Genomic DNA, 13043 nt, shown 5'->3' with positions numbered 1-13043 from the left:
CCCCGCGCCGCTGCCCTGCGGCGCCCCCTGCCGGGCTCGTGGCGCCTGCCGCCAGGGGGACGCCAAAGTTGCGCCCCGGGAACAGACCCCGCTTGTAGGGAACAGACCCCGCTTTTAGGGAGCGAACCCCGCTTAGGGAACAGACCCCGCCTAGGGAGCGAACCCCGCTTAGGGAACAGACCCCGCTTAGAGAGTGAACCCCGCCTAGGGAGCAAACCCCGCTTAGGGAACAGACCCCGCTTAGGGAGCAGACCCTGCTCCGGGAGCGCACGAAGCCCCTTCGCGACATCCTTGTTCCCCATCCCCCGGCGTGGGCCGTACCGGCTGACTCTGAGCCGGCTTTTCCAGCACATCGTCGTGGGAACTCTGTTCCCCAGGAGGTGTTTGTTGCCTTTGTGACCCATCGGCTGCTATTACCGGACAGTCGCTGGGCTTAAGGTAATATAAACTGTCCAATGCCTTTTTAGAACACCACTTTTACGTTGAAATGCTGAAATGCCTCCAGTTTTGAGCTTGCGTCACAACTCATAAAATCTTTGCACGACAGAAAAGCATCCCACCTCCCGCCTGCAGCCAGCGCATCCCTGTGCCCCATTCTCCTCTGCCTTGTTTTGCTCCATATATGGGCTAAATCCAGAAAAGTCCTTTCATTGACTGCACTGAAACTGGCGATGTACGAGCTGCTCAGCAAGGAGAGAGGGGAGCATCCCACCCCATACTATCTACCAAATTAGACAAAAAGACGAGGAGTGACTCATTTCAAACTTTTTCATCTCCCCAGGCATTTTTTCTCTCTCTCTCTCTGACACACACAGAGACTTTTAAATTTCCCCCAGTGCCACAGCACTGGGAGTTTTGTGGACATTTGCTCCTTCGTGTAAGGCAGCACAGTTCCCACCTCTGCATTTATTTCTCAGGACCGCTCCCAACCAAAGTTCACACAGGGAAAGGACTGGAATTTGGCACAAGCCCTGCAAAGCTGGGATCAGGGCACAGATCTGCTCTGGGCACTGCACCCCCTTCTCTGCTCTCTCCCACCTTTCCCAAAGCCTTCCACCTCAGCACCACATCTCCCTGCTGTCAGAAAGGCCAAATTTCGGCTGCTTCTTTGCTCTCTGCTGAGTAAATTTCCTTCTAATCTCAATACAGCCTCTAGGATTTGAGCCCAACCAACACAGATAAATCATTGACTTTGGCCTAAAAGTCAGCCAATTTAGCCTTGGCAGATTTGCTCCGTCAGAGGTCACTGAGAAGCTGAGATTTACTAAAGACACTTGCTTTTTCTTGGCTTTGTGGTCAAAATCAAGTCCCTCAGTGACACTCCAACACCTGCTGTTCTTTTATGAGGGAAACCACTATGCTTCTGGGAAGAGGTAAGTTCCTGTGGTTCACGAGGCTTTTTTTACCTCTGATGTCACTGTTATCCTAAAAACCCCAAGTAAAGAGCGCGCTGCACAGAGAAACACTGCTGCATTGGCAGGAGCAGGGCAGCTGGTTTAAATGAGCTTTCTGGGGTTCACTGTGGATGTTCTGCCAAATGTCAAGCTAGCATTTGCTTGTCTTTTCTTACTGAGAATTTGACTAATTTTTTTGCTGCAACCGTATTCATAAATTTTTATGATTTCGTTGTTGAAAACACAGTAGATACTGAACTTCTGCTTTTATCTCCCTTGAAAAAAGCACCATAGACCTCTCTTTAGATGTTGGATAGCTTTCCAGGCTGGGGGATCTACTTCTCCATCGAAGTTGTATATGCTGTTGTCTGCTAAACAGCCAGTAGTTAATTCCTGGGCCTGGAATTTGGGCAAGGAATTTGTGGTCTAGGACAGGGAATGCCTGAAATGGACAAAGTTTGGGCAAGCCATTTCTGAAACAGATTTTGATGTTTTGTTAACTGGGTTCCAACACTCAGTAGGCCATTGAGAATCCCCTGACCAAAGCAGTTATGTGGAGACCTGAAATGCAAACGAGTCATTGGAGTCCTCCTCCCTAAAGGCTTTAATGAATTAATTTGCACCTGCAGACAAAGGAAAAGAAACCTAATGCGCTCTACCAATGATGGGCAAATGAAAAAGAGAGGTGCTTGCTGCCACAGTTGTTTCTCTTTGTGGGAAGAAGTGCGATGGAGCCACAACTTCATGCTGTCACTGCCATTGAAGATGGCTGCAGGAGAGCCTGACAGAAGAGAAAGTGAAGCAGCAGACCTTCGGCACAAACAAGACAAGCAATGGCATGGAGCATCCCTCTTCCCAAGGTAAATCCCAGGGGCCAGGGGCCACATCCTCCCCCTGGGAAGTCAGCTGTAACGCACAGGCAATAGTAGCAAAGATCCAGGGAGGGAAAGGGCAGGGGAAATTGACAATCTTCATTGCCACTTCAGTGACAGCAGAGGCAAATTGGGTCTCTGTGGTCTCTTCAGCTCCAGCGAAGGTCTTATGCTTTTGAGAGGCTCATTGTCAGCATCCTGCAAACTACAAAGTGTCACCCTGGTAACTCTTAATCCTGCTTCAGCACAGATTGTTCTGCACGCTCTCTCATCTGCGGAGTTTAAAGGATGAAGCTGTCACTGGGGAAATGTTCCGATTCCAACATTCTTGAGATAGACTGACACAAAGAAAACATAGGTTATTAAAATGGTGCAAGATGTTGTGATGCCTATTTATGTGGGAGTTTCAAAACACACGCTTGTTTACAGACAGTTCCTGCAATTAGATCAATGTAGGAGTATTCCCCCATGGTGGGTGGGGAAGGAGTGAGAAGTGCAGTATTTCCCATCTTCACCTTTTGGCTTTCCTGGCTACCCTGTATTTATAATAGAGATAATAAAGTAAACACCAGCCATTTACTATTTTAATGAATATCAGATACTTCCCCAATACTGGGGAAAGCTGGACTTCAGCTCTCTATATCCCCTTTGCTGGGCTCTACAAAGCTTGGAAACCCTCAACAACCAGCTAAAATGTCACCGGAGGGGGGTGTGTGGAATGTTTCTTGGCGGGCTGGAACTGAGGACCCTCTCTCTGCTTCCAGAGCAGGGGGGATGCTTTGCTGCTTCCACATTCCCTGCAGTGTCTCCACTGTCCTCGCTGACTGCAGGAGGAGTTCACAGTTTATGGATTTTTTTTTGCAAGAGATACCTAGGAAGATCAATTTCCTATATGCCATCCTGTCATATTTGCACCCCTTTGGATAAATCTTTGCAGATATATAACCTGAAAGCAAGAGTCTATCTGCAGAGGCATTTGTGCTGTCCATACGTGCGCAGCCCTGAGAGTAAGCACCTTCCTTCTGTGACCTTTGGATGTTAGAAACATGAGCAGTAACCTGGTTTTCTTCTCAAAAGGCCTTTGAAAACAGGAGCCTTATTTGACGTGGTACAGAAGTGCCTTTTTTAGAAACTCCCTCAGAAATATTTATTTCAAAGGATGCAAAAGTTCTGATTAAGGTATTTTTATTGCCTCTATCGAGGTGAGTTTTCCTCATTTCTGTGAGCAGCTTAATCGCATCTGTCTGCAGTTTTCCCGAAGAGAAATGTGCAGAAATGGTGTCCACCACTAGATGGTGAGCTTTACTCAGAAGAACTTTATGCCTGGGCCTTTACGTAACTTTTGCTCACTTCTCTGAGGTTGCAAACACTTTTCAACCAAACCACACAGATTTTAGTATTTCCTTGTTTTCTTAACATGAGACTCTGGCTGCAGTGTAATGCAAAAAAATGATAAAAATATGTTACTTAGATGCTTCAAAACGTGTATTATATGACCCATTTGGTTGGACATGTGAGGTATCTACTATGTAATGTATCTATAGCATTGCATGTCTTCTGGGTTCATTCCTGTGCTAACTAAATTAAAACAGAACCTAATTTTTTTCTAATACAATGCCTCTGCTCTTGTACTTGAATGTAAAGAAAGGGGGAAGGAACAAAGGTGGGTAACACCACAAGGCTAAAATGGTGGTGGTGGTGTAATAACTAACTCTGTCCACAGTACTTCTTCTTTCCTCTGGACAGCATAGGCTGCAGCTATGAAACTCTGGAGGAAAAAAAAGTATTTTAGCAAGTGTGTAATGTTCCCACAAACTTCTGAAGCTCTTTGAGAGCTGCAGGCTGCTTGGGCAGATGATTCCTGACTGGTTTAAGATGGTTTCTGTGGGGCATGCTGTCCAAAAAGCTAAAGAACTCTTCCCAAATATTAATTAATTAAGATTTCAAACCTTTCTGTGAGACAGATTAAGTGATCCTGACATGGTCTTCATGTCCCAGACCCCTTTCAGGACATCACAGCTGCTCTAAATATGTAGCACAACAGTTCAGGACATACAATAAGGAAGATGACTCTCAGATCTATGTCATGGAGGACGATCACAGGATCACAACTCCCTGCTGATTGAATTTGCATCTTAGCAGGCACAACTCGTTGTGATGGCAAGAGGATGGCAGGTAGAGATTTACTTTGCTGTGGGCTGTACAGTAACCAGGGAGTTACACATTACATGTGTGTAGGGCTGTGCTGGGCTCTACTACAGACCTTGTAGAATTGCTCTGCAGAAATGTCTTGAAAGAGTCAAAATCTGATCTATCATTGGACTTGTGATTTTATTTTTTACCTGTTTTTTGATAGTCTGGAGGAAAAGTGTACAGAAGTATCTCTGAGAAGAATGAGTGTCACAGCCTCTGGTATGCTGTTTTAATTTTCTAATACTCTTCAATACCCAGGAGTGTAAGTAAGTGATATACCCTGGTTAACCAAACAGCCAAAATACAGTTTGTGACTTACTTGAAATAGAGAGTGGTTTCCTTCTGAATGTCAGCATTTCCCTGCTTGAAGGAACAACACGAGATAATTTAAGCCCCCAGTTTTTGTCACTTTAGAAAAGCAACAAGGAGGACATAGAGAATTAATATCACTAGTTTGGGGCTAGAGACAAGGACCGTTTGGTTTTGCTGCTTTTTGTTTTGGGAGTTTATTTGTTTGATTTTTTTTTTTTCTTTTTAAGAAATTGAAAGACCATGTAGTTTTCTTTCCTGTTCTTGGGCATAGGAATGGTACAGTTAAATTAACTAGGAGCAGAAAAGGCACCAACCTGCTTGCACTGTCGAACTGAAATGTACAGAAAGTAATCAAATAGAATAAATGATAAAAAAGAAATTAGATAAAAAAATCTGCTGGGCTTTCATAAGCTAAAATGTTCTTCATAATACAGGTAAGGAAATTGCTCGTGCTGACTTCAATGGGTCCAAGATTTTCTCCATGATTTCTAACCTGAAATTGCTGCTTTTAGCAAGTTTTTAAAAAGGCCCTGTATGGAATCAACTTTTCTAGTGCATTATGAGTAATATCTACTGCTTTTATTTTACATCTCAGCTTAGCGATAGAACTTTCTTGTAAATAAGGGTTATTTCCACTAAAAGGCTATTATGAAGCTATCTTTGATGCTGAGGCTACAGTCTCACTTCCCAAGTGTAAAAGAACAATTTAGGATATCAACAGCTTTGTTACATCTGCTTAAACACCCTGTTTTCTCCAGAAGCAGCCTAGAGAGGAGTGAGGGCACAACCTGGACTGCTTCACTGCAGCATGAGACATTTCAAGCTCCACTGGCGGGTGCCTGACAAAAGGCCACCACACAGGAATTAGGCTTTCATGTGGTTATCGCAGGGTGTTGCTAGCGGGTTTCATTTAGCTTTTCACTAGGAGATTTCTCCTGCCGATTGCTGGGAGGCCCATAAATGCCATCAGAAGTACCTCTCCTGCCGAGCCCCCCTCTTTTTTTGCTTGCTGTGGCTGGGGCTGAGCAGCCACGTGGCTATTGCTGTGTCCTGATGGAATGCAGTGTTCCCTTCACTGGTTTCAGTTGCTGGAGGTGGGTGTTGAGATCCATTCTTACATCATTTGGGTTTTTTCTTTTTTTCCCCGATTTATGTCCCCCAGTTTTAGCGTGGATGACAGACATTCCTTGCCACAACACAGGAGCCGGGCCGTCGGGAAAAGATGGCACTTAGAGCCGTCTCGGAGGATGCCTCTGTCCCCCTCCCACTTCTTCTTGGCCTCCTGGTCTTCGTCATCCTCCCACCCTTTGCTGGCCTCCCACGCCCTTCCAGCCTCCCCCACTTTTGGGCCCCCCATTCACCCTCTTTGGGACCCAAACCCCTCCTGGCCTCCAACTCTTTTGCAGCCCCCACTACCTCCAGGCCTCTGCCTATTTTTTGGCCTCCCACCCCTTTTGGCCTCCTGGCCTCCAACCCTCCTTTTCTGGCCTCTCTCCTCACTACTCAGCCTCCCACCCACCACCAGCCTCCAACCCTTATTCTGCCTCCCAGCCTGTGCTAAACTCCCACCCCTTCCCCCTTTTTCGACCTGCCACCCCTTTTTTTGGCCAGCCACCCCTCTCCCAGCCTCCCATCCCCTTTTGGACTCCCACCCCTTTTTGAACCTCCCATCCTTTTTGGCCTCCCTTCCCTTCTGCGACTGCAATCCTGGTTTCAGTCTGCCACCTTTTTTTTTCTGCCTGCAACCCTGTTTTCAGCCTGGCACCCCTATTTCAGCCCTTTTTCATCCTCTCACCCCTTTTTAGCCTTCCACAATTTTTTGGCCTCTAACCTCCTCTTGGCCTTCCCGCCCTGTTTTGGCTGCCCCTGTTTGGGGTTTCGTGAAGGGCAGCACCGCAGCTGGACTATTTTAGATTCTGGAAAACACACCTGAGAGGCTGTTGATCACATTTTTTAACAGCAGGTTGTTTGCAAGGAAACCGCTGAGAGCATTTGCACTTGGAATTTAATCAGGCCCAAAATATTCAGAAAAGCCTCAGCAACAGCGCTGCTCTTCAACTCGTCTGTCAGCCGGGTGTCTGCACAGGCGAATGTGGGGAGAAGTGGTAGATCTGCTCACAGAGATCCATCACCTCTGACATTAGGCTTATCGTCTTGCTATCCTATGTCCCCACAATCTTTTGGTCGCGGCTTAGCATCAGCCGTAATTGTTATTTAAGATTAAAAGCCCTTGTGCTCTTGGGAGAGGGTGGTCCCTCCCACCTTGGTGGTCCTACCTCACCTGGAGCGGTGGCACAGGGCAAGGAGAGCCCTTGCAGGGACCAGACTGGTCTCTTGTCTCCTCTTAGTTTGGGTATCTTGGGTTAAACCTTCCAAATGGATGTTTTCAGCCCATGTGTTGGTGCGGCATGGTCTCCCCCAAATTCTCCGCACCCCACCCAACCCTTTGTATCATCCTGGCTGGGAACACACTGGCTGTTTTCACAGAGAAGACATCTTTCAAGTTTCTTCATGCACAAAGAAATGCATTTTCCAAGCCATGCAGTTACTGTCAGCTTTCTAAAAAGCAGTGGTGGGATGGACTGTCTCAGATCTACCCCAGTTTTATCTCGGACTTGTATAACGCTCAAGCAATCCTAACATTCCTCCTCCCATGCCCTTACCTATTTTGACAGTCAGCTAAGGGAGGCGAGTTTAATTTGTTATTTCAGCAATACTGACCGTTAACCTTGGATCCTCATTTAGGACAATATTTAATCACAAGCTTAAAAAGCCTTGAAAGGAGTTGTTTTATAAATGATAATCTGAGCCATTTGTCCCACTCAAGGCCTGGAGAGTTAACAACAGGAACATCTGCAAGACAGTTATTGTGCCAATTGATTCCAAAATGCAAATAACTCAGTAATTTATAATAGACCCCCAACATTAAATTGTACTGTGCTTTTTTTATTGATCTCAGTACTTATTATGTACTTACTATGGGTGTTACACTTATTTCTAATAATCTATCTGGCCTTTTCATTTACTTACTGGTGCTCATCAGATTTAGCTCTGGTTTGGTACTGGAAAGCCTATGAAGCAGGCTGGGTCTACCATTTTAATTGTTATTCCAGTTCACTAGATCAAACAAATCTGAATTAGGAACTAAGATTTGGCCACATCAGAGTGATGAATTCTTGTTGTTCAGAGGAATTAATACATGCAATTATTTTGTCTTTTCAGGTTTCAGAGTCCCAGTCTAAATTTTAGGTTTTGCCCTGGAACCATTTTCTCCCATATTAAGTCTGTCACAGGGAGAAGTCACCTGGCTCTTACCTCACCTTTGTCAGTGCCACTGAAGCAACACTGGAGAACAGTTACATTAAGAACCAAAATTATGACCACCCAGTTTCTGCTCTGGGATCTTTTATAACACCAGAGCTCTCAACATACCTCATCCCAGGAGACCAGCCTCAGCTTTGCCCGTGAAGGCTGCAGCATTGCGGTCGAAGAGTGCAGAACTGGAAACCCAGAAACTCAGCCCTTGCTTGCAGTGGACGTGAGGGCAAGCAGAGCAGTTGGCTCTGGACAGACCGCTGGAAAGGGAAGAGGCATGAAGATATTGTGATTTTTGGGTGTAGATGCAGTTGATCCTACAGCCTGAGGGCACCTGCATCCTTAGTCATGCAGCAAAGGTGGCTTATGCAGGGAATTTGCTTCCTGTATTTCCATGTTAGGGTTCCTGTCAGGTTTTCCTCGCTAGGCAATATCAGAACGAGACAGGCGTGGGGTGAAAGTCCTCGAAGAAGCGTGTGAGGTGGTGCCAGAGGTTTCGCAGGTGACACTTGTTATTTCTGAGCCAGAGCGGAGGTGGTGTGGGGAAGGGCGTTGTGTTATGCTATCTCAGATGAGTTGAGAAAACAAGGTCATTAGGGATGCTAGGTGGCTTGGTGCTAGAGCAGAACTGTGCGTTGTGCAGCACAAGGAAGGTTTTAAAGCTAAGCTGCATGCGCAGCTCCTCAGCCTTGCCTGGACTTTCTTGTTCTTACAAATTAAGAAGCCTCATGCAAACAATCATTTCTCAGAGGAGTCGGATCAGGTGCTTGCTCAGGAGAATTCAGTGATTTGATTTTTAGACATCTTTGACCAGAGAGTTATACAAATAAGTTCCTGAGCAGAAAGGTCTTTTCCCAGCCAGACTTCCTCACACCCTCCTCGGTTTCCATCTCCCACCAGGCAAGCGCTGTGCTCCCGCTCCCTTGGCATTTCGGAGGGGTGGGCTGATCCCCGCTGCTGTTAGTGGAGAGGGCTGCGCTTCAGTCCCCATGGAAACAATTTGGAGAGTTTCTGAGCTTGTGTAGCATTGCTGTGCTGTGTTTCGCCTTCCTTTTCACTTCCATCAGGAGGGCTGCAAAGCTTTAATTCATTAATGTTTGAAAAGCACTTTGAGGTCCTTGAAGAAGGTGCTACAGAGGAGCAAAGTGCTATTACCTCAGATTAACTGTTTCTGTTTTGCCCTGGAGTCACAGCTGTGAGTGTTCCCCGTGCTTGGTGGAAGCCAGAAAAGGGGAGGGAGGTCTTCTTGGCCTCCTGGAGAGCTCTTCTGCCAGCACGTCTGTGCTGCAGAAAGTCACCTCGACACCGAAGGGGAGTCTGAGTGAAACTTCTGTGACTGCAGTCAGACAGAGAATACATTCTAGAAAGCTCAACAGTCTGATTTCTGCAGGCAAAATGGAGGGAATTCCTAAGAAGAAAGGGTAGCACATAGTTGATGTGCTCTGGTGCACATCTAGACATAGCAGGCAGCAGGGCGGAGCGGGTGAGAGCTCACAGCACTCCGCACAGCAGGGCGAACTGGGGATCCACTGCTGCCTTGGATGGGAGGGTCACTCCCCAAAAGCTCTGTTAGAAGACACTATTTACGGCTACTAAAATATCCAGCCACTTCAGGGGTGTATACCCACTTTATCCAGTTGCAATTAGGAGGCCAGTTTCTGCTCCTGACTTCAGTGGTGAGAACACAGGGCTCCCTGGTATAGCTTGGAGCAGATTGCACCCCAATGCTGTGGCAGAGTAATACCACATACTTGTCTGTAATTCAGGAAGGTAACATGCTACGGCCTAAGGGATTTTACATTTCTATTCCCTACCAAGTGTCTCAGCACCTTTCAGATATCTGCTGCTCTCCAGCCCCACCTAAACTGCTAAACCCATTTGTGCTTGGGAATCACTGCACAGCTCTGGGTGCTTCTGCATCTACGGATTGGGCTCCAGTTTCCCCATCCCTCACTCCTCTATCTGTTCCCCTGCGTGGGAGACTCCATAGGGTGGGTCCCCTGCAAAATCATCTCCAGCTTCTAGACCCATTGGCCTCCCCGGCTCTGGAAGAGCAGTCCGCAGCTGCTGACTAGGCTTCCTGAGGGGCCTGCCAATGTGTATTTCGTCTGGGCTGGCTTTTTCCTTCCCTCCTTCAATTCTGGTTTTTTTGGGGGGTGGTGGTTGTCTTTGTTCTAAATTATGGTTTGGTTGTTTTTTGGTTTTTTTTGATTAATCACGTTTTTTTCAGGAAGTTACAAATAATAAACACAAGCTAAATCTGCGCTGCCTGCCTTGTTATGGGTACAGTGAGCTGGGATCACATCGCCCCATCTCTGCTTTCACTTCCAGCAACAATTACAAAAGCCAGCTTTAAACTGTTTGTTTTAACATTTAAAACAAATCTTTTCCCACACACGCTTTCTCCAGTTCGGCATGATCAGCTGAAAGCTAACCATATCAAAAAATGAAGGGATCGATTTCCATCTCAGTCAGGTCCTCGCCTACAAGGCTGCCCAAACCCCGGGCAAGGGAGAGGCAATGGGACACGAGGAGGGTAAGTGCAGCCAGGAGGGACCCTTTCTGTCACAGCAATCTTAGGTCAGCTTGAGCCACCCACGAGTACACGCTCACTTCATCCTCCTCTTCCCTGGAGATGCCCCATCCCCTTCCAGCCTCTCCCCTTGCTGCTGTGGACCCTCTCCCCTGCAGCACGCACCGGGCTGTACCCTCTGCCCGTCCTGTCTCAGGTTCTCCTTCCCCCTTCTGTACATCCTCTCACTGCCCTTGCTGTGATTCACTAATGCTTCAGAGATACCAGTGAATGGAAAAAAACCTAACCAAACATCAGGTTGTGCTGCTCTGTACATTTTCTATAGTGACTCACAAGTCTGACCAGATAACTCCCCTTCCCTCTCACTTAGTCACTCTCTCCCTCCCAGACAGGCTTGTCTGACTCCTCACTTCACTCCCGGCTTATTATTACTCTGTTTTCTTTGCCATTCCCTTTCCAGCCCGTGCTCTATGGCAGAGGTTCGGGATGCAAAGTTCTCCCTCGCTGGCCCCTCGCACACAATGAAGAGCAAAGGAAAACACTGACTGCAGCAACTTTGCCTATGGAGAAACCATAAAGCAGAACTGCACTCTCGCCCCCCCGCCCCTTTCTCCGCTTGGGCTACGCACAAATTACTTCGTCATTGTGGCGAAACAAATAAGGCTTCATTATCATTACCATCCTGATGGGAGTAAACAAGTTTATTTACACTTGAGCACTACTGAAGAATAAAGTCATAGAGAAAAGTTCAGGGTAGGTGGCCTGTCTTTGTCATTAGGGACAGCTTTTACAAAATCACTGCCCGCTCGGCCAGACAGGCTGCTATTCAGGCAAGCCCGGGTTAATGAAAGTACGGTGTGTGCTTGTTAAAAGGAGGACTACAACACTTGTAATCATGGGTGGTCACATTTTTATTTAATGATACGTATCTTTCCTTTCTCCAGCGTTTGCTCTTAACCCTTTGCCTCCCACTCACCAGTCTTTATGCATTGACTAATTATGACCTGCCAAGTAAAATCTGATACCAGGTCCACAACAATCTAAACCCACTTAACAAGTGATTTTTATTTTTAAATAATCTTTTCATTAACAGCCCTGAGATTCTGACAAAGCAAAAGGATCTCAAAGCATGAAGGGCCCCACATGTGTAATCACTGGAGCTAAAATAATAATAAAAGGACAACTGCAAACAAACTTGTGGGAAGAAAGGGCTACAAACAGAACCGCTTCCTTTCAAGGCCTTCGTGTGGCCTGGTGATAAATCTGCTGGGACAAGGATACTTCAAAGCCAGAGGTCGAACTCTGATCTCACTCGTGGGAGTCTCACAACTCATGCCAATGGAGTTACACCCAGGCAGGAGGTTCAGAGTTGCTGTTCTGCTCTCACAAATGCAATGAAAGCCAAAGCCAGCCATGATGGGGAAAAATATCTGTTTATCTATGACATGACCTTGCTGAAGTGCTGGGTACAATCATGCTACACTAAAAAACCTCCCAACATCTCCCAGCTTTCCTGCTATTTCTTATGACTAACCAGTCTGAAGTGCTCACACCTGGATCGTGGGGAAGTTCAAGCTCAGATGTATCTTTTTTGCATCTGCTGGGTGTATTAAAGAGCTCCACGGAAGGATGTGCACACACAAAGGCAGAATTCACCATCGCTCACCCAGTATTTTCACCTGCCTGTTGCAGGCTGCTACTTCTTTCTGTGGTCACACATGGAAAGTTTCTCGGTCTGTCTACTAGCACCCCTCTCTCCCCAGAGTAATTTTTGAACTTCGCAATCACTTTTAACAGAGAAGCAGAGATGTGAAGACACTAAATTTCTCCAAGTTTTAGAAAACCCACAGCTGTATGAAAAGCTGATGCTCCAGTACATGTGAGCTATCACCTGTCACTTAGGTTTCTTACTCACAAACACTTTCCAATGGTACTTAGGAATGTAAAAACCCAAATTAGAAGCAGTTTTGGGAACGGGGAAGATTCCCGCCTCAGTTAGACTTTGCATCAGCTGGTCATGCCCACCTATTTAGGACAGGGAGAGAAAAACGCTTAAGGCAAACCTTTGTGCAATGACATTAGTTAGCTGCAACCCAACTCTGGTTTCCTTACCAGGTCAGGGAAGACCTTCTTACCATGGCTCCCAGCCTGCTGTCACCTCGTGCTTCCCTCACCCAGGAGGGGCCAAAAACATCTGTCCCCACATCCCCATCCCAGGCCTGGGGCAGCACTTGAGCAGGAAGAGCTGCCGCTGATACAGAGAGAGAAGGAGCAACAGGAACATGTCACTGCCTGCCCTGGTGCTCGCAGCACTCCCTGGCCCTATTTTAACCTCTGTTTCAAGGTATATTTATTATTCCAGAGGAAACAGCCCGTTGGCTCCATGAGTTATGATAAGAGGGTGAATGATGGACTTCCAAACTC

Source organism: Haliaeetus leucocephalus, unplaced genomic scaffold, assembly GCF_000737465.1.
Source record: "Haliaeetus leucocephalus isolate CR32 unplaced genomic scaffold, Haliaeetus_leucocephalus-4.0 Scaffold339, whole genome shotgun sequence".
Taxonomy (NCBI): Eukaryota; Metazoa; Chordata; class Aves; order Accipitriformes; family Accipitridae; genus Haliaeetus; species Haliaeetus leucocephalus.
The sequence above is the reverse complement of the archived record's forward strand: the minus strand, read 5'-3'. Positions refer to the sequence as shown.